Source organism: Monodelphis domestica, chromosome 4 (genome assembly GCF_027887165.1).
Source record: "Monodelphis domestica isolate mMonDom1 chromosome 4, mMonDom1.pri, whole genome shotgun sequence".
NCBI lineage: Eukaryota > Metazoa > Chordata > Mammalia > Didelphimorphia > Didelphidae > Monodelphis > Monodelphis domestica.
Genome location: NC_077230.1, coordinates 414,186,439 through 414,209,060, shown reverse-complemented (window position 1 = coordinate 414,209,060; position 22,622 = coordinate 414,186,439). Strand labels below are relative to the sequence as shown.

The window sequence follows — 22,622 nt, the reverse complement described above, 5'->3', positions numbered from 1 at the left end:
GGTCCTGAGGGCCTTCCAATCACTCATCCTCATTGTCAAATCCAAGAGTTGAAGTTTTTACCCTTTTCTCACAGGTGAACCTCACAAGTCCTCTTTAAATTCTTATTAACGCAACCTTCATTGTCCGACATATAGTAGGTTCTTAAGGAAAACCAAACCCAACAAAAACCTCCTAATTCTAGCATTTGAGATTCTCTACAATAATCTATCTCCACCCCAGTTCTCATTCACCTACTTTGGTGCAGCTGAAGTGGACTCTATCTGATATATATCTATATCTATATATCTCCTAGTTTCATTCTCATCCATTCACTTGCACATGTCTCTTTTATAGAGTAGAACCAAGAGTACTGGATGTAGGTTTTAATTCTGGCCCTGCTGCTTACTGACTATTTGACTTGGATAACTTGTGCTTTCCACATCTGTGGACTCTTTAGTGTGCTACAGGCAGTGGGAACTTTCTCAAGTTGAAAGTTCAGTCTTCTGAAGGAGGGTGTGATATACTGGGAAAAGGCTGACAAAGCGTCACAAAGACTTCGGATTCGGTTTAGCTCCAACTTGATGTGGATTGTCTATTGTTAGCCTGAGACCAGTGGAGTAGGACCTTCCCTCAGGGAAAAAAACTCTCCTATGACAAGGTCAAAACCTGGGGTTTCTACCTCCCAACTAAATAAACTGGGGACTTCTAGATTTCCATGTTGACAAAGGCAAGACTTGTCTTTCTTCATATTCTCAGAGTAAGATTTTTAGATATGGGAATTTTAATGTTCTTTTTTGAGTACAGGCATGTGAAGTCCTAAGTCTTTTAAAGCCATCTAGAAAAGTCTGACTGGATGCTCTATTCAAATTTCCCTGTACCATACCCAGCAATTCAAAGACATTCAAATGACTGTCAATACTTCTCCCACTAATAAGAATTCTTAAAAAAAAAAGGATGCATTATCTGGCCTTCAGCATTTCCTTATCTTCTCAGTTTGTTCAAAGATACAAGAGAAATGATTCAGTAAGTTACCAAAGAACAGCAAGTTTCCTTAAGCCATATGACCCAAATATTTTGTTGCTATCAATTCAAGTACTTTATACTTTACAAAACGACCTGTTTCTAAGGCTTCATTTATCCTGAAAATTAAAGAATGTAATGCTTTCCACTACTCCCCTCCTCCATGATACTATCCCTCCCTTGGTTCCAAGGATATCATGAGCTCCCAATTCTCTTCTAACTTCTTCAATAACTCTAGTGCTTCTTCTTCTTGACTTGTAAGGGCCATTTCCAAGAGCCAGCAATGCAACCCATGACCAAAGATATCTATCTATCTATCTATCTATCTATCTATCTATCTATCTATCTATCTATCTATCTATCTATCTATCTATCTATCCCATAACATATGGTGAACTAGTGATCCTAAAATTAGGTAGCAAATTTGGCCTCATTAGTATCACAGAGACTAAATGAATAAAACTCACCATCTGAATATGGCCTTGTATAGTTATTCCATATACAAAACAACTCTCAGAGAAGGGAAGATGAGGGGAGAAAAATATCATTGTATATCGAAAGAAGACATGCTTGTGAGGGAATGTAAAAACAAGAGTAGAGAACATATGAGTAAAGATCAACAGAGGCAGGAGCAGAAGAAATACAGTCATTAAGAATTTATTATAGATTACATGGACAGAAAGAGGAAATAGATGAAAAATTTGGGAAATAAATCACAAACCTGTGTAATGGAGGATTTCCTTTAATTAGACTTTTGATGAGGCTCTCCTTAAAGGAGAGCAGCTACTAATGTAATCCTCCAAAATCTGAAGGAAGCAAAGAGGGAACAAAAAAAATTTTGGACGTGATTTTTATCAACCAGAAGAAGCTAACTACAGGGTTTGTGAAATTGAAAGATGATCTAAAGATGGGTCTTACAATATCTGATAAGGAGAAGAGGAAAGATAAGCATATATATATATATGACATAACATATCTAGAGTATGATATATACACTTTAGAAGACTATAGGAGAGTGAGCTGGAATACCTTTGACAAATTATAGTTGTTTTAAGGACCCCAAACCTCTCTCTCAATAAAAAGCTTACTTAAAAAATGATACTATTTTTTCTGGTGATATTATATGACTGTAAATAAAGGAATACTAGTTTCCAAAAATGTGAATTCCAGGTTGACCCCTCATACAGGGACATGGTGGATAAAGAATAGTAGGGTGCCTCAAGAGAAGCATTGTATGGTGTCCATCCTATGTTAGTAGAACTTGAGGAAAAGTCCTCCTGGATACTCTAGGGATGTCACCTCACCTCTTGGAGCATCATTGCCCTCATATATACAAATGTGAACAATATTTATAGTATCTTTTTTTTTTTGGTGAACAGAAGACTGATGCAAATGTTTGGAAATCAATATGACAATGAAAAATCAAAGTCATTTTGGAAGATATGTGTGTCATTTTTGTAAAAACACTGCAAACTTGGATGTCCAACAACAGAATGACCGAATAAATTATGATCTATCAATGAAAAAGCAGAACAGAAAAATGATAAACACAAAATAATGTTGAATGATCTACCCAGAATGTGGCAAAGTAACTTTAAAGTCAAATCTGAACTATATGTGCACCAACTAACACAATCTCTCTGAAGAAAACAAAATCAAAAGCAGTACAAATTCAGACAGGCCTAGGGTGGGAAGCAGCACTATTTGGCTGTATTGTCTATTCAATATCATGCTAAGCACTTTAGATAAGACTTTAGTATTTGTTTTTTGTTAATAGTTACTAAGTTTATAATAAAAATCTATAGTCCCTTTAAAGAATCTTATATGACAATGATGCAAAGTACAATGATACAAAAATTGTTTTAGGGTAAGATAACGAGTTTGAAGTGTCAGTGGGACCCCTAGAAGTAAGATAAATGCATACTATGAACTTCTGACAACACCAAGTATAGAACAGATGTCATTTATTACCTCTCTAAATAAAGCCTTTAGTGTTAGGTTTAACTGAGTCCTGTCAATTCTACCTTAACCAATTCTCTCCAGTTCCTACAGTCAACATCCTAGTAAGGTCAACATCATTAATATTCATCTTGATTATTCCCAAACCTTCTAAACTAGTGATTTTCTCACTCTTTTTGTATCACCTGCCAATCTCTGTCATATCATTGTGAGATTCACTCCCCTTATGCATTTATTTGGTGGCATATATCTTATTTGTAACAGGCTTCTGTTCCCTATTACTTACTCATTATTAATAAATCACATTTCTATAGAGCTTTAAAGGCTTGCAAAACATTTTCTTCAAAACATGTACAGTAGGTAGTAGAAGTACTATTATGAACCATTTGTAGATAAAAAAGACTCTGGAAGGTTATGTCTAATCAACAATCAACTAATAAAATTATTAAGAGTCAAGCAGATGCTAAGCTCTGGGGATACAAAGAAAAGCAAAAGCTGTGAGTTCCAGCCCTCAAGAAGTTCCTATTCTAATGAGGGAGACAACAAACAAATAGCAAGGCCTAAACAAGTTGCAGGCAGAATAAATTGGAAGGAACGCAAAAGAAAGCACTAATATTAGTGGTACAGAATAACAGAAAAAGGCTTCCTGCAGAAAGAAGGGAAGACAGGAAGTGTAGATGACAGAATCTCATGCACTGGGGCAGCCAGCGAAAATTCCTCAAGTCAGGAGATGGAGCTTCTTGTGCAAGAAAAGGTAGAAAGGTGTGAGAAGACAGGAGAGGCAAGAAGGACTAGCCCAAAGGACATAAGCTCTGGGGCCACAAGAAGGACCACTGGAGTTCACTGAATAGGGAGTGACCTAGTCGGGTCACATTATTTGTCTGTGGTCACACAGTCAGTAAAGCCTGCTCTCCCACATCTAACACAATACTGACTTTCTCACGGCTTCTGACTAATATTCCAGATGCCTCATAATGCACTCCCAGCTTATATTTCCAATCTTATTTCACCAGTTGCCTGAAATCTCTTTGATTCTATCTTTGCTCACACAGTCTCTTATACCTAGTAGTCCTCTCTCTCTCATTCCCAGACCTGGCCTGTTGAAACGGTTTTTTAAAACCCAGCTCAGATGCCCTTCTCAGGAATCATTTCTTGATTTTCCTAGTCAATGAACTTTCCTCCCCTTTTCAAACAAAGTATAATTAAGTAATTCTTGTGCATTGTTTTTATTTCTTCACAACAGAGTAGATTCTGTGCCACAACTTTCTACCAGCTTGTAAGCTGCATAAGAGTGGGGACTGAAGGTATCTTCTAGCTCAAAGCTTCTACCATGGCATAATAATGCTTTTTTACCCATGGCATAATACTAACCATTAATCCATCTTACTGCATAAGACTAAATATTCAAGTTATGAAATATACCTCTTACTTTACAATCATCTATTTGAACTTTACAAACTTATTAAACATGTACCCAATATGATATTCCATAGGAAGGAGAAATTCCATTCAGAAGCTATTTATTTCTATCCAAAGCCTAGAGACCAAACCCAACATTACTTGCATGGCAGAATATTAATAAGAGTATCCATGGGAAGGGGGTGGGGGAGGGAAGGGGAAGAATATGAGTCTTGTAACCATGGAAAAATATTCTAAATCATCTAATTAAATAAAATTTAAGAAAAAAAATATGCACATGTGACTATAATATCACACACAACCCATTGATGGAGCCTCAAAAATTTCTGCAGAACATCAACTTCCCCATAATTGCAGAGTACTTTTAAATGGCAAAAGAGAACATGACACTGAGTTGAGACAGGTCTTTTTTTATCTTTCAGATAACTTAAATCATGGAATGGGGATGGTGGAGGAAGAATCTACTGCCAGTTTTTTTGAAATGCAGAACTATGCATGCATGTTATGAGCTCACTCTGCTTTGTGCAGCACCTCCTAAAAAAAGATTAGGTCTATGCTTTTTCATTGTCACAATGCTTACCAAAAAAGGTTCAAGAGTAAAATGTGATGGTTTTATCTTCAAAAATGATGGTGCTGGGAATAATTCTAATCAGGATTATTTTAAGGTCAGGGATAATCTTTAAAAAGGCATGTGTGCCTAGATAGTTAGCTGAGTTGATTAGAGTATGACTGTAATGAGGCCAAGGTCACAGGTCTGATCAGTGCCCTAGGCAGATAATTTTTTGAGCTAAAAACTTCACCTCTAACTTGGGCCAACTTCTTCTTTGGACTAAAGCAAGGGTATTCACAGAGCACCATGAATGCTGGGAAATGTCAATATTATATTGAAGGTTAGGTTTTCACTTTCATGTGAAGGGCAGTACACTCAGTCCAAATGGAATTCAATAAGACACTGGCTATTAACATTTCCAATTCTCATAAGCTATCACTTAACCTTTATGTTCAATCAGGTGCCAAGATGTATGGATTCTGTCTCCACAATGTCTTTGGCATTCATGCCCTTCTCCACTCACATAGCCACCATCCTTCATCACCTGTTGACTAAGGTATCTATAAACTAATATGACATTAACCTTGTTCTCTTGCGTCCAGGTGCTCCTCTTTCTAATCCATTCTCCACCCAGCCACCAAATAGATATTCCTAAAGCACAGATCTCAAGTGTATGGTGCAGTGGAAAGAGCCTTCTATTTGGGAATTCCAGGCCCTGCCCTAGAAGTCTGGGCTATAAGCACTTCTCTCTCTGAGCCTCAATTTTCTCATTTGTAAAATGAGGGTGGTTATTGGACCAGAGTAACTCTAAAATCCCTCCCTTCCAGCTCAGTAACAATCATTCTATAAACCATGTCAGCCCCTGACTCAAAAAACTCCAGTGGTTTCATTCTATCTCTTAGCATAAAATATAAAATCCTCAGCTTGGCATTTAAAATCTTCCTACAATTAATTTCTTTTCTAGGTTTATTTCATAAGACTTTCTCTCTTTACAATACTCTATATTCTAGTCAACTTAGCCTGCCTGTGGTCTGCAAAAAAACATACTCTCTCCCATCCTGAGTGCTTTCTCCTTAGCTGCCTTGTAGAATCACTAGAGACATGTCTGGATTGCCACCCTTCCACCCAAGGACTTTCCTCATCAGCCCTGTTTAAGTTACTTTATATTTACATACTTACGTGTGCTATGTCCCTGAAATAGAATCCAAGCTCCCTGAAGACAGAAGATCTTTCCATTGTATCCTCAGTACCTCCCATGCAGGGGGTACTGGGGCATAACATGTTTTGTTGAGTTAAATTCAAAGGGTTTGGTCCTTACCCTTTTGCAAATTCAAAGAACCTACTGCATCTTGAAGGAGTTTACACTTTAGTTGGGAACACTACTACCAAAATTTCCTTTTACTATGACATTAAAAAAAAATCTGCATCCATATATACTCACAACAAAGCCTGTTAACAGAAAATTGGTGAGATTAGCATTTTCTATTCCTATAACAAAATGATTTAGCTTAGTTGAATAGTTTTATATTGGGGAAAAACTGTTCTGAAACTTTGAAATGCAGCTAAGTTATTTAGGCATAGGATGCTATTTAAGGATATATTAAGCATCCTATGCTTAAATACTCAATAACAGCAATTCATGACAACTTTCAAAATTCCCTCAAACAAGGAAACAAATGTCTAAACCCCTTAACAAGCCCTCAAATGAAGACAGCATTTTGTCACTAATTAAAAACATGAATTAGTTAACCTTGTCCCTAGGAGTAAGGAAAGCAATTTATGTAGAGTTAGCTTACTCACTTTCAATCTGTTCTATTTCTCATCACCATTCCTTGTCCTCCAAAGCCTTAGGAAAGCTGTACTATCACGTTTATGTAGATGTAGATTCTCTCTTCAAGTCCCAATGTCATTGTTAAGCTCTAAGAGTGATGAATCAGCTCACTTAGACGTTCAAATCCACTAATACAAATTCTGCTGAGAGTCTTAAATAGTCTGCTCTCCTTTCTGACCCACATTCACCATCACCATGCTTTTATTTATCCCTACCTTTAAGATATTTTCCATTAGAAATCTCATTCAACAGTCTATAAGCAAGCCATGTGAATGAATGCCTTGCCTCTCCTTTGAGCTGTGATGATCATCATCTTTACAGTTCAAAATAATAAAGTGGACACAGAACTGTAGCGTAGTGAAGCTCTAGATAGGATGAAGGTGAAAATACGAAGCATCTGCAGTCAAAGTGAGAATCTGAGTTGGAATCCCAGTACTGGCTTTTGTGGGGCCTTAGTTTATGACCTACAAGGTAGATTTGATTGGACTAGATGATTTCCAAGGTTCTTCTCTTCTAAACCAAAGTGTTCTGATTCTATCTTTTCATTAGCCACTTTATAGTAAATCCAGATTCTTCTGTAGGACCTTATTGATTATACACTTGAATATAGTACTCTCTCTTCAAAACTGCCCCTCTCTCTTCCCTCAGCAGTCATGGCCACCATAACTTCCTAATGGATTTTCTAATTCCACTCCAATCCAATCCATTCTCCAACTTGTTACTGAAGTGATTTTCTTAAAAGAAATCACATCTACTCAATATTCTCCAGCAGCTTCCTACAACCTCTGGGACTGAATATAACATCTGTGTTTGGTACCAAACATTCTTTACCAACTTAGCCTCATCCTCCTTTCTGGCCTTATTATACAAAGTTCCTCTTTTTACAGAGTAGAGTCTTGTTCTTTAAACTCAGCCCACCCCGATCTCCTATCTCTGCCTTTGTACTGGTTATTTCTCAAGCCTGGAATGCACCTTCACCTCATCACAACCCCCCCCCCCCCCAGCTTCCTTCAAGACTCAACTCAAGCATCCCTTTCTACAAGAATCCTGCTAATGGCTCTCCCTTCTACCTGCCCTCCTTCCTGGTTAGATGATAGCTTCTCAAGGGAGCTATTCCACTTTGTCTGCAAAGTGGAAAAAGATGATGTTTCCCCATTTGACATGAATTACTAGAATGATTTAAAAATTAAGTAAAAAACAAAGAAAGCTAACCAAAATGAGGTTCACCAAAATAAGGCCAAAGAAAAGAAATGGCATACAAAGAAAACAATAACTAAGTTAATATTTACAGTGAGCCAAGATAACGTAACTGATCAATTTCTTTATAATGTTTTTCTAATATTACAAATAGTAAAGTGTATTGGTAAAATATTAACATTGCTAGACAGGTAATTTTCTGAAAACAGAAACATTAAAAAAAACTATTTTCAAATGTAATTTAGATGAATTAACCTTTTGGCAAGACTTTCTAAACCTATAAAATGGGAATATACTCAACATACAAACTTGATACTACTAACCTAATATATCAGTAGGAATCTATTATTCTCAATTACCTTTTGCCTATTCCTCTCTGTAAAAGATGACATTTGAGAAGACTAATGAGAACTGAAGATGTAGTCAGATCAATCAACAGGGCTTTTTTTCCTTTGGTCAATTAACTGGCTAATTTAAGTACTGAATAAATAGTCTGTTTTGGGCCATATTGCTGTTATGCTCTAATGTAGGAGCTTATCTTTTTTGGTATAATGGAACCCCAAATTCCCAGGAAACACCCCCCATTAACTATAATGAATTCATCCATTTAAAAAGTTGCACTTATTCTTAAAAACAATCAAAATTTTAAAATATTTAAGGTTAGTCCCAAGATTTACTAAGTATCAGAGAGTAAAATATTTTATTCAGCAAAAGGGTAGGGAAGGAAACTTGAAACAGTTAAATTGCTAACAATATTTATAAGATTACATATTTTAATAATACTACAGACATTTTTAAAAAAGTCTACCCAAATGACCTATCACATCTGATTATCACTGTTTATTAAGTCTTATATGCTCTCCAAGAAATTTCTGTTAATATTCATCATCTATCCTATAATTATTATGACCTTGATATGAGTCTGCAATTTATACTTAGAGGAGAGTGATACTCCCCAAGTGAATTACTCTAGTTCAACACATATATTTCAAAGATTTGTATGTTTTTAAAATCACAACCAGTGGGGCAGCTAGGTGGCTCAGTGGACTGAGAGCCAGGTCTATAGATGAGAGGTCCTGGGTTCAAATATGATCTCAGACCGTGGGAAAATCCACTTAATCCACACTACCTAACCCTTACTACTCTTGTGCCTTGGAACCAATACACAGTATTGATTATAAGATAGGGTTAAAAAAACACCAAAAAAATCACAACCAGAAAATACATACAGATAATCCAATAAATTATTCTGACAGACATCAGAATTGCAATTTTATTGACATTTAAGTTCTCCAAATGTAAGTCACTCATGACAACTTTAGACAATAAACATTTAATCTATCTAATTTCATAAATATAAAGGCTTAGAAAAAAAATTAATATTCTTGTATTGGTTGTCCTAAAGTTACTGCAGTTCATAAACTCTGAATTTAAGTTTCTCTACCAGTCAGGAAAGGACTTTTTATGGTATGTAAAAGAATTAGGATTTGTTATTCAGGTTTTTTAAAAATATGATAATGTTAAGAGAAAAGTTATCATGTGAATTTTGTTGGCCTAGATATGGCTTATAAAATGGTGTTCATAGAGTCTTCACAAATAAGAGTGATCATCTGAAGGTTTAGGAAGTAAGTGCTAGTGATTTGAAACAATTTTACTTTGGGGCAAACTAAACTTTAATTAGAATTAGCTCACTAGCTATGAGTTTATAAGGCTATCATGAACTTTAATATTAGAAACAAAGATTATTCATAGGCCTTTGAAAAGATTAAAGATCAATGCCACACTTACCTCACTTTCCCTTAAACCTGGTACTAGGTCTTCTCAAAACAGATTTCTTATGAATAAAGAGCTTGATGCTTCTTCACCAGGCTCAAATGAAATGGTTGCCAAAAGGCTGAATATGCTAATTAGGTTTCTGCCTCAAGTCTAAATCCTCTTAATCTTGTTGACCAAAGAAAAAACATCTTGTCATTAATTCTCTCTTTGATAGACATTCAAATATAAGCCTGGTGGGGATAGATTATATACTTTAATGATCCAAACTTCTAATTTTGTTTTCTTAAAAAGCATAAATGCAATGTGAATTAGGAATATAGCATCATGTTACTCATTACTTTAAACGGGCAACATTGAAAGAAAACAAAAATCAGATTTAAACTATGGATCACAAAAGAAAAAGGAAGCAATATAGTATAGTTGCAAGAACAACAGATGAGTATAAAGATCTAAGTTCTAGATCCAGATTCTGACAATTACTAGTCATGTGATCCAGGGCAAGTTACTTAACTGCATTTTCTTCATGCCATAAAATACAGGGTTGCCTTAGATAGTCTCTCTGAATTTTAAACCTTCATGATTCAATGAAACTGAGAAATCTTAGTGATCTTTAGACTGTTTCTAGGCAACCTTAATTATTTTAAACCATTTCTTCCTGGTTCCTTAAAATGTACTGGGCAATATTTCTGATTCTCTCATATACTTAGAAGTGCCTGCAGGGAGGAAGAAGACATGGCCCTCCTTCATTCTAATATAATTCTACTTCCTGCTCCAAGAAGGCATACAGGGCTGGTACCCTTTTGGTCTTGGGGTTGTAGTATGTCCTCTCGTTTTAAGATTCTGCTGTTACGTCTGCTCCTCCTCCTCTGATGGTGACAGGAAGCTTTCTGCTCTCAATTTGAGGTAGTTCTCATAAGGAAGGGAAAGAAATAAAAAAGGAGGCACATATGTGTCTGTGTAGGGTTAAATCTACTAACTATCTGATTGCTGAGGTTTATATTTCCTGTAAAGGAGAAAAGCTTCAAAAGGCCAATAAAAATGAAATTAGAGTAAGTACCTATGGTTCTGTTCCTTTGCACAAAACCAACTTGGTGCCTTGGGCACTGTCTCTCTTAGCCTGCCCTCCCTCACAGTTATTGCTACCAAGCTAGCTGTGGAAGAAAGTTTCCTGATACTTCATCCAAATACTGGCAATGTCTAAAATATCTGCCTTGGCTCTCCTGAGTTCCTTTCCCCCAATATTTCTTCTTGGCCCCTACACTCTCACTTTCTCTACCTCACATGTCCTTGCCTTCTCCAGTCTACCATGTTACTTATGACCGAGTCTTCTCTCCATTATCTGACCTTGTAGCTTCCCTCTGTAAGCTTCTTTCACCTTCTTCGCAACCCATTAATTCTCACCTTATTTATCCTTAGTCCCCACCTTTTTATAGCACTGCCACTTCTCCATTTCCTCTAGGCCTAATCCTTCTTCATCTTGAACACCCCACTAATTCTTTACTCATTTAACTACAGTAAGTGCTTACTATTTGTCGACTGATTAATGAAGCATCAAAGAATACTATTACCATGCTATTTAAGAGAAACTGCTTTACCTTGTAGTATATCTCCCATAAAGGGCTTAACTCACAACTCTCCTGGACCACCATGCCTATCTTAATAGGAATCTAAATACACCCCCCCCCCTTGGTTAATATGTGAATATATCAAGCACCTGTGATTTTATCAAGTATGAGAGAATTACTGGGAGCCCATCCACTAAAACACAGTTCACACTCTGTTACTTTGGAGATAAATGCTAGCAAGTTGTTTGAGGCTCCAGGGTTAAAGTGATTTGCCCAGTTACAGAGGAGTCTACTTCCTATGGCTAAAATCAGCACTTACTTCACTATGCCATACTATATTTCCTATTTGTGAAATCTATAAACATCCACCTGGACCTCTGATGCAATGTATATTTTATGTGACAATGCACATAAGGTAAGGGGTGAGAGGTTTCAGTTAGTGTGTTTTCTTATACAGGCATTTTAGTAAATGCCTTTGTTCTTTGCTAATGTTGATTTCCAAGTAGTAGGGCCCAGGACCTACAGTTTAGTGAGAACTCACAGGGTACTGTGTGATACAGGAATAGTTATTTTCCTGGGGGATTCAACTTGAAAGAAAGGGGTGAGGTAGAAGGAAGAGAAGATAATCCAAAGAGAAGCTGGTTCCTTAACCATTCTTTGATTAATATACTTTAATAACTCATTGAGTTCTTCTTTATCCTTCCCATGTACTTAAAATTTTCACTAATATTTTGTCTTTGCATAACCTTTAGTTCCAGACACATTTCCCTTCAATAAATCATCTTTTATAACAAGGAATAAGAGCAGTTCAGTAAAACTACCCAGCATAATAACTGAAATTGATGGTATATATGTAATGGTCTACATTCACTGACCATACCTGGGAAAGAAGGGGCACATTTTCTTATCTTTACTAAGTGTAATAGTGGGATAGACAGAGAGAGGGGCTTTAAAATGCTAGGAATAGGAAACCAGCTGTCAGTGGGGACTTCTTACTCTGTAGCCACCTCCTGCCTTCCTCCACGAAGGCTAAACAATCTTAATGGAGTCTTGACCTGACCACAAGGTGAGTCAACTCCTCCCAACTTCTTTGACTTTTGAAATCTTCCCTCCTATTATAATACCTAGAGACAGTCTTCTGTATACTAAATGGCTAATTTATTTCTTGGGAAAGAAAGATAGGGAAAGAGAGGGGTAGAGGAAAGAGATAGGAGGTCCCTTAATGTCTTTTCCCTATTAACTGTTGAAGGTTTTTCTCATAAAGTCTCTTCAGAGAAATGGTTTGACTTTCCCCTAAGAGAAAGTGAGTTTAAATCAGCAGAGGTCTTCAGTGGGCAAGAACTTCTTCTGCTCAGTCAGGTAGAAAGGGTATTGGAAAGCAACTCTCCTTAGCTCTTGTCAGAGTCTCTGGTGAGAGAGTGAATGAGTGAGATGGTAAGTGAGTGAGTGAGTGACCAGACTCAGCTCTGGCCAACAGTTTTTTCCTCCTTTGAATACTCCAATAGAATTCTCAAATTCTCCCTTCCCCCGCTGGTTCAATGTTCCATCTGCCTCTCCTGGATCCATCTTCATTAAATTTCAGGTTTTACTCTGCTTTTGGCCATTGCTCCTTGATAACACAAGTTTGGTTATTACAATTATAGCATTCAGCTTTGTTTTTCTATTATTTCCATTTCCATTTCTGTAGTCCACTGAGGCAACTAAGTGGCCCAGTGGGTAGAGTACCAGGCCTGGAGTATGAAGACTTCTGATAAACCCCAGCCTCAGACACTGACTAGTTGTGTGAACCTAGACAAGTCACTTAACCTCTATTTGCCTCAGTTTTCTCATCTGCAAAATGAGAGTAATAAAAGCACCTACCTCCTAGGGTTGCTGTGAAGATCAGATGAGAATAACTGTAAATAAAGCACAAAGAAAAAGCTACATAAATGTTAGCTATTCTTTTTCTTATATTGTTTTCCTGGTACTGTTTACTCTATTTAGTTGATAAATATTTTCAAGTATTGCTGAATTTTTCATGATTATAATTTCTTATGATGAATAAAATAATTATAACAGAACTCAATCATTTTCATATACAATTTGTTGATCCATTTCTCAATCAACAGGTCATATGCTGTATCCAGTTTTGTGTTCTATTTTTAAGAAAATATCTGATATTGCTTTGTAACTATTCAAGCGATTTGGTATAATTTTCTCTATCAGCATAAACATTTGCATAGAAGTATTTTTTAATATAACTAGTCTCAAGCTTTGTTTTGGCTTTAAAATATGAATAATTAAGATTCAAAAGGAATTTATTCCTTAAAAAAATGTCATGACAAAGGTAGAAGAAACTAGTTAAAAGAGTGAAAAAGAAAAGAGGCCAATGAGTTCTTATAGCTTTCCTAATGGGGGTGAAACCAATTGTTCCTTTCAATATGCTGCTAAGAATTTAAAGAGGTTGGAGAACCCCATTTTAAAAACCATTCTATTCAAGAAATTTCACATTAAGGCCTGAAAAATGAATCTGATTTCATGTCTGTCTCTAATATAGATACTGATGGAAAAGAATTTTTAGATTTTTTGCTACTACAAAAGACAGAAAAGCTCTTGGCTTTGGGCAGTGTCAAATCAGGAAAGCAGGTTCCACTACATCAATAATACACTAGCAAAACTCCTATCTGGAAAATTTAATTATACTTCAGTTAACTACTGGGGAAGTAAAAGGAAATGAAAGTTATAGTTTCTGCTTATTTGCTAGAACATTCTTGGAACTGATTTAAGATGCTAATTCCATTCCTTTGTCACTTATTACCAACCTATTTTGTTTTAAGTCACACAACTGCCATATGTATGTCAAGATGATATAAGTAACACAGTGATAGGAGGATATGAGCTTTCCTTAGCTCCTGCACCAAAACCTTCAACAGTGATGACAGGTTTGTACAAATGTACAAACTTTTTAATAGCTTGATACTTACTCTGTGGGGACAAATGATTAATATTTATTTTCTGAGAGAGTTTACTGCATGTTCCAGGATTGAACTGAGCTTAGGCTGAGAGGGAACTACTAGAATAGAGTAAGATCTAATTCCTTTCTTTAAAAAAGTTGATACTTTAGTTGATAAAACTGGCACAAATGAAATGGGATGCCACAGGACAGTCTAAGCAAATCCCACTTTGGCCACAGAGCCCCACTTTGCTTCTTGCAATTTTAACCTATTTAATGGATAGGTTTCCTTGCGGTTCACTCACTTTTACTCTCTCTATATTAAGAGTTCATTAAGGTCTTTTGTTTTTGTATCCTCTACATTTTCCTACCTACACTACTCTACAGAAAGGCATTTCTTATTAACAAAGAACAAAAATGTTTACATTTCTTCAAGCAGAACTTTGTAATTTGTCTGTGCAGCCAGGGATGGCATGGCTGGTCTCAATTCTGTAACCTACTAGCACTAGGTATGGAACCCTGGATTTTTTTTTTTTAATTTTATTTACTTGAGTAAGCTAGAGTATTTTCTTCCCAGGATAATACTACGTTTTGGTTCCAAGGTAGAAGAGTGGTAAGAGCTAGGCAATGGGAGTTAATTGACTTGCCCAGGGTTACACATTTAGGAAGTATCTGAGACCAGGTTTGAATCCAGTACGTCTTGTCTCCAGGTCTTGCTCTCTATCCACTGTGCCACCTAGCTGTTCCTCTCAGTATTCTTAAGCAACTGGGCATAGGGACTACCATCTGAACATTAGAATCCCAGTGGGCCATGGGTGGTTTTGAGTTGGTATTTTTGTTTGTTTAGCCTCCCCCCCCCCCCAACTTCAAGCCTTATCTTCTGTTATCTTAGCATTAATTCTAAGACAGAAGACTGGCAAGGGCTAGGTAATCAGAATTAAATGACTTGTCTGGGATCACACAGCTAGGAAGTGTCTGAGGCCAGAACAGAACCCAAAATCTCCAGTCTCCAGGCTTGGCCCTCTGTCCACTGAACCATCCAGCTGCCTCTTGACTTATTTCAAAATGTAATGTGACCTCACATTTAGGCACATGAAAAAATGCTCTAAATCACTACTAATAAGAGAAATGCAAACCAAAACAATTATGATATAATATCACCTCACACCCATCAGACTAGCTAAAATGACAAATCTTGGAGGGGATGTGGGAAAATGGGAACACTGTACACTGTTGGTGGAATACAACCATTTTGGAGAACAATTTGGAATTATACCCAGAGAGTTAGAAAACTGTGTGCCCCCTTAGAAACAGTGCTGAGTCTGTTTCCCAAGGAGATCAGGGAAAAAAATAAAAGAATCTATATGTTCCAAAATAGTTATAGCAGCTCTCTGTGGTGACAAAGTACTGGAAATGGAGAGGCTGCCCCAAAACTGTCTAGCAATGACTAGACAAACTGTGGTACAGGATTATGATGGAATGCTACTGCACCATAAGAAATGAACAGGCAAATATTTACTAAAATTTGGAAAGAACTACATGGGATAATGAACAGAGCCAAGAGAACATTATACACAGATACAGATTTAATTCTTGAAGAATAAATTGTGAACATAACCTCCACAGAGAACTGAAAGGTGGAAATATGAAAGACATAATTTGTATGAACATGTATGTCTCCCCAATGATGCCTCCTATGATATGGGGAGGGGCTGGAACACTTGTGAATAAATTCTATTAATAATAAACATTGAAAAATTCATTAGAGGACACTTCTGACAGGGCAGAACTTGATTTTGTTCCCCAGTAGTTGGGGAACATAAAAAAAAGTAACACGATCTAATAAAACAACCTCTCAATTACATTTTAATCTGTTTCAGGTGTACGGGCAGTATGTTTGACACAGTTGCTCACAACAACTTTCTAAGTTTTTAGTACATAAAGAGGTAAGGTGTATTGGTAAACTGACTCTCCAAAAGTTCATGACTTCTGTGGTTATTTTGAATACACCCCCTCCCTCTTTATTTCTTCCTGGATTCTGTTACTACTGTAAAGGTTGCTGATTTTTGGACTTTGTTTATAAAATGTTACTTATGTCTCAGTTTCTTTGCTGATTCCCTAGGATTTTTAAGTAAACATTCATGTTATCAGTAAAGAAGGAGAGTTTTGTGGAAACTTAAAAAAAAACCCAATTTCTGAGAACTAATTTGTACAGTATAAACATTAAATGTTCTTTATAATTTTGGCATGGTTTTATAAATCCATATGAAGTAGGATTTTTTCTTTTTGAAATGCTCACTTACAAATAGTTAAATTTACTTTTTTGAAAATAGATTAGTTAGGATTTTTAAAGAAATGGTGTGTTGGGGGCAGCTGGGTGGCTCAGTGTATTGAGAGCCAGGCCCAGGGACAGGAGGTCCTGGGTTCAAATCTGGCCTCAGATACTTCCTAGCTGTGTGACCCTGGGCAAGTCACTTAACCCCCATTGCCTAGCCCTTACCACTCTTCTGCCTTAGGACCAATACACAGTATTGATTCTAAGATGGAAGATAAGGTTTTAAAAAAATGGTATTTTGTTAATTTAAGCACTGTAAAAGTTTGCTGATGACATGAATACTAAAAGGATATATTAAGTTTTTTTGATAAATCATTCATTCTTTTGAATTCTCAAAATTCAAAGTGCTGGTGGAAAATGTTCAGACATTTAAAAATTTTATTTCTAAAATAATTGCTTTGAATTTATCTATTTTATTTCCAGTTGTTGAGATTTCCCTTTTTATTTTGAGCTTGTTAAGTCTTCTCATAAAGAAAAAAACAAAACCCGGGCATTCTTTCATTAATCTTTTAAAATCTTGTTAGTATATGTTTTTAGAGATACAATTTTTCTTTCAAAGCAAGAATTCCCCCCCCCCCCCCCCCGGTAATATTTTATTCTTTCCTCCCAATTACATATAGAAAAGTTTTTTAACCTTTATTTTTTAATAGAGTTCCATATTTTCTCCTTCCCTCCCCTCCTTTGAGATGATAAGCAATTTGATTTAGTTATACATGTGCTATCATGCAAAACATATAGCTATATATTTGTCATATTTTGGAAAAGACATATTACTAAAAAAAAAGTCATGAAAAAATAATGGATAAAAAAGTCTCCTATCTGTATACAGACTCTATCAGTTCTTTCTCTGGCATATTTCATCATGTTGGAGTAGTCTTAGATCACTTTATTACTGAAAATAGCTAAGTCATTAGTTGATTACTGCATACATAACATTGCTGTCTGTTACTGTGTACAATGTTCTCCCCTGGTTTTGCTCACTTCACATTCCATCATAGTCTACCTAGTGTTTTCTGAAAAATGTCCCGTTCAACATTTCTTATAGCATGATAGCATTCCATTACAATCATATACCACAACTTGTTCAGTCATCCCCCAATTGATGGATATCGCCTCAAATTTCCAAATCTTTGACACCATAAAAAGAGTAGCTATAAATATTTTTATACAAATAGGTTCTATCTCCATTTAAAAAAAAAATCTCTTTGGGATATAGATCCAGTACTTGTATTGCTAGATTCAAGGGGTATGCAAAATTTGGGTAGGGTTCCAAATTGTTCTCCAGAATGATCAGATCAGTTCTCAGTTTCACCAACAGTTTATTGGTGTCCCAATTTTCCCATATTCCTTCCAACATTTATCATTTTACTTTTTGGACATGTTAGTCAATCTGATAGGTGTAAGGTGGTACCTCAGTTGTTTAAATTTGCATTTCTCTAATCAATAGTGATTCTGGGCATTTTCCCATATGACTACAGATGTTCCCTTAGAATTGATACTAAGTATCAGGTTCCAAGGCAGAAGAGTGATAAGGGCTGGGTAACTGGGATTAAGTGACTTGCCCAGGGTCACAAAGCTAGGAGGTGAATAAGGCCAGATTTTGACCCCAGGACTTCTTCTCTTCAGGGCTGATTCTTTTTTACATTGAGCCATCTAGCTGTCCTAAATGCCTGAATTTCTTCATCCTAAAACAAAGCAAGAATTTTTAACCTGGTCCATGAATATATTTTAAAAATATTTTGTTAACTATAATAAGATTAATTCCTCTTGTAATTCTATGTGGTTTTTTAAAATTAAAAAAATTCTGGTCTCTGATACAAAGTAAGCTTTAAATAAAGATTGCTTTAGCTGACCCCTAGAAATTTTAATATGTCTTTCTCTTCATTTTTTTTGTTATTTGACTCATTCATTATTGAGGAGTTTGTTGCTAATCCTCCCTTTTGGTTTGTGCTTCCTGTATTGATAACTAATGTATTATGTTATGATCTATAAAGGAAGTGGTTTAATATTTCAGCCATTAAAAAAACACCACATTTATTTGGGATTCATACACACCAAAACTTTTCTTTTGTAGCAAAGAATTAGAAACAAAGTAGATTGTCATTGACTAGAGGAAAGGCTAAATGATGGTTACTAAATAATGGAATAAGACTGTGCTATAGGAAAAAAAAAGAATATGTTGACTACAGAATCTGGCTCCAAAGAAGGGATACAAGAGAATAGCTTCTAATCACTTCTTTGCAGAGGTAGAGGATTGTGTTTGTGGACTATTACACATGATTATCAGGCTTTTCTGAGGCTTGTTAGTTTTGCTAAGTTTTTACTCCCTTTTAATTCTTTATTGATTACCTTGGGAAACATAAGTAAGGAGAATTTCATTAAGATCTTTCATATGAATTTCTTTTCTCCTTTTTGTACTAAAATGTTTGTGTTCATTGATTTTTTTCAGTTCACAATTAAAAAAAGGAAAATTTGAAAAAAAAATAAAGGGGAAAAAAGTTCAGGAGCACTAATACAGACATCTATCCACCAGGTAGAATATTAGGCATAGCCTTACACCACTGCATATAACATAGGTGCATTCAATGATACCTCTTCCAGACTAGCTATCACCTGGAAAAACAACTCCTACGGAGCAAGAAGAGGGCCAGCCATTCCCACAAACTGCAGTGAAGTTTAGCTTGCTGAAGCAGCAAGGAAACATGAGAGATAGCAGTTGGCATCTATTGGGCAAGTCAAACTACCATCAACTCCCCTCTTAGCCCAATGGAGACACTGGGACCCTGAAACCACTATTCCTGTCTCCAAAGCTTGGTTCCTCATAGACACTATTGAAAGGAGCAATTGCTGAAGAAAGGATTGCTGATCAACTGTGGCCAATGGGCAGGCAGCATCTCTCCAAACCACAGGTACTCTAGCCCAGTCCTTGCAGTCATCGCCCTTGGAAGCAGTTCCTTTGGTAATTGTTTTTGCAGACATGAAAGATTATCTGTACTGAAGATCCCAACAAGAAAGTTCTCACCACAATTACCCCTGGGCTTGAAATCAGAAACTGATCCGATTATTAGTGGAAATGACAGTAAAGATGCATTACCACCTGGCTTTGTCACTGTTCCCTAAAGACCACAGGATCTTTCCATTTGACTTGCTGCTAAAACCTTCTATATGTCTGGGATTCAGGAAGAAAGCATTAATAGAGAGAAGGAATTAGCTTAGTATTACTAGTTCATGCTAAAGAAATCCTCAGATTGATAACTACACCATTAACCCATACACAATCCCTATCATTATCTGTGGCAAAGGAGGCCAGCCTGCCTTTACACATATCCTCAGGCTGCCTTTTTATGTAATTTGCCAGCAGGAGAGGTGGCAGAGATAGCAATGATAACACAAGGGTTTATTTAAGAGGTACCTTCAACATTTAAATGTTTCCATGTCTATTTTAAAAAAAGAACAATCCTACCTTTGAGGTCATGTTGGTATATTTTGAATGCCTAAGCTATAAGAAAACACGTTGAGAAAAAAAAAAGGCACCAGCTTAAAGTTATATATAGAAAAGTTTGAAGACCAGAGCTACCCTAAAAATCATCTAAAAAATCCTAAATCCTCAGAAAGCAAGCAAAATCATGAGTCTGATGTTTGATGATTATGATAGCCAACACCTTCTTCTTCATGCCAAATTTATGATACAACTGAGTTGTACTCTTCAATGCTCTGTTTGCATATTAAGACTTTCTGAAGGCGGCCATCTCGCCAGTGTGTCCTTTCTATAGGATTTGAAACACACTTTCGAGTTTAAATAGCTACAAGTTTAAAGACATAGCTTTGCTTTTATTACATATGCAACCTTCAATTGAAAGAAAAAGAAAATCTGCCTCATATTTCCCCAAAATGGAAAGTTACAGATAACCCCTAGTGTGATGCAACAGGAGTTCAGAGAAGAGAGGAATTACTGTGGGTCAGAGGTAGAAGCTACATCATTCATAAAGCCAAAAAGACTCATGTAAAAGCAGTCAACCAACACAGAGAACTTGCTTATAACCCTACCCTAAATCAAGGTGCTAAGGGACTTTAAATCACAACCACTTCTAAGACCACTTTCTGATTTTTTTGAACAGTAACTGGATGCCTCCTTCACAGAGTCAATGAGCATATTATCCTGAGAGTGAATTACATTCAATAAGAAATTGGCTCAGAAAACAAAGTGATGTGAACTTAGTGATATGGAAGAATGAAGCTGAATTATAACAAGGAAAATATTTTACTTTAAAAATACTAGTTGGTTTAACATTATATTAGTTACCTTAAATCAGAAGTGCTTCCGATCTGGTCTGCAATACATGTAAACTTATCTGTAATAAAGGGAAAAAAAAGATTGCATTTCACTTAAGGGGATACACATTATTTAAAATTTAAAATTTAAAATAACTAAACAGATTTAGGTTGGGTAACTGCATGCATGCCTATCTCCCCCTAACAAAAGTCTTGTACTTTGCAATTTAAATTCTGTGGGAAATAAACATTGACTTGAATATCTTCTTTGGAAAAACCATTTTGATGCCCTTAGATTCTGTTTTCATACAGCAATTAGAAAGTCACTTTAGAGAAAAGAAATACTATAGAAAAATTACTTAATGGTATGATCTGGTAATTAAAAACACACACTACATTTAGACAAGTTTCTACAGAGTAAGGGATCTGAAATCTTTCAATCCCTAAACTTCTTACAATCTAAACCTTTCCTCCAAACTGAGTCTGCCCCAACAATCTATAAAGTAAACCATAAAACAATGGAACTTGGTGCCTCACTTCACCAAATATGAAGGATGATTCATTTAGCAAAATAACTCATCATAGAATTTCTCTTATTTAGGAAATTTCCTGACTGTATTTAATATGTTGATTTAACATGTGACTTTTCTAGAACCCATTACCTATAGGGATTAACCCTTTTGGATTAAAAACATAGCTGCAGACAAAATAAAGAGGTTCTCATGCAGGAAGGATCTTCTTATACATCATCATCAAAAGTAATTCTGCAAACTGAATGTATTTCACTATTTCTTTGGGTAGTAAATAGCTAAATCAGAGCTGTGGTCCTGTCTGTTCTTTCATTAACCTTCATTCTCACCGCAACCAAAAACCCCATCTGAAGTACAAATCCCACAAATAACAAAAATGAAAACCATTTCACATAGCTGAATTTTCAATGCTTTATCTGGCCACTCACACCACAGCATAATGCACACATTCAAATCCTATTACATTATTGAGCAAGTTTAAAACACTACTGATGTACAAAGGGAGGAAAATCTCTAAATATATTTAAAAACCCAAAATTAGGCATGCTTTGTTTGGATTTCTATGTGTACTCATGAGAAATAATCTGCCTGTTGATCATCTAATCTAGGACAGTCTTGGCAAAGTATTGGCAAGTGTGCTGAGCAGGCACTGGGGGAGCTATTCCATCTCATCCCAGCCCCTGAGGACATTTTTTGCATGTCCTGCCCCTCTGACCAGCCACCCCAAACAAGCACTTCTTCACTCTGCTCTCTGGGGTAATGTGTGGGCTCACAGGCAGCTGAAGTTGCAGTTTGGGCACACAAACCTGAAACCTTCACCAATGCTGATCTAGGACAATGTGGTTCAACGTGCGGAAAAAAAAAAGAAACCATTTTGGGCCATTTCCTAGGTAAAGTTATCAATCCTTTATATATGTATAAAGGGGACACAAGAATAAATAAGACTACTGAACTAAAACTTCCACAATTACAACAGTGAAATTCTATACTTTACCAAAGAAATTGAATAATTATTCTGCTCATGTATAATTATTCACAGACTTTTGATTGTACTGGGAAGGGGTGATGGTCTGGGAAATTGAAGAACACAATAAATTGACCATTGCATGAAAAATACTACTAGGTCTTCAAAAAATTCCATGCTAAAGTAATAATAATTAAGAGTTTAAAAGAAAAACTGAATTTTAAAAGGATTGAAACCACATAAGTTGGAAAGTGATATAAATGGGAAACCAAGTAAGAAGTTACTGTCATTG

General features: G+C 36.1%; 1 protein-coding gene across 3 annotated transcripts in view; it reads right to left on the bottom strand.

Annotated features, from left to right (window-relative positions):
• Window positions 1-22,622, bottom strand: part of GNB1 (G protein subunit beta 1) — a 110,208-nt gene that overhangs the window by 34,007 nt on the left and 53,579 nt on the right. Inside the window, exons 2-3 of one of the 3 annotated variants that reach the window (XM_007481103.2) lie at window positions 20,868-20,916; window positions 13,158-13,192 (exon numbers count right to left, since the gene is read on the bottom strand). The gene's annotated coding sequence lies outside the window, so the exon portion shown is untranslated. Of the gene's footprint in view, window positions 1-13,157; window positions 13,217-20,867; window positions 20,917-22,622 lie in introns of those variants that run through there. The other 2 variants (XM_001363333.3, XM_016430055.2) reach the window with 2 other exon arrangements.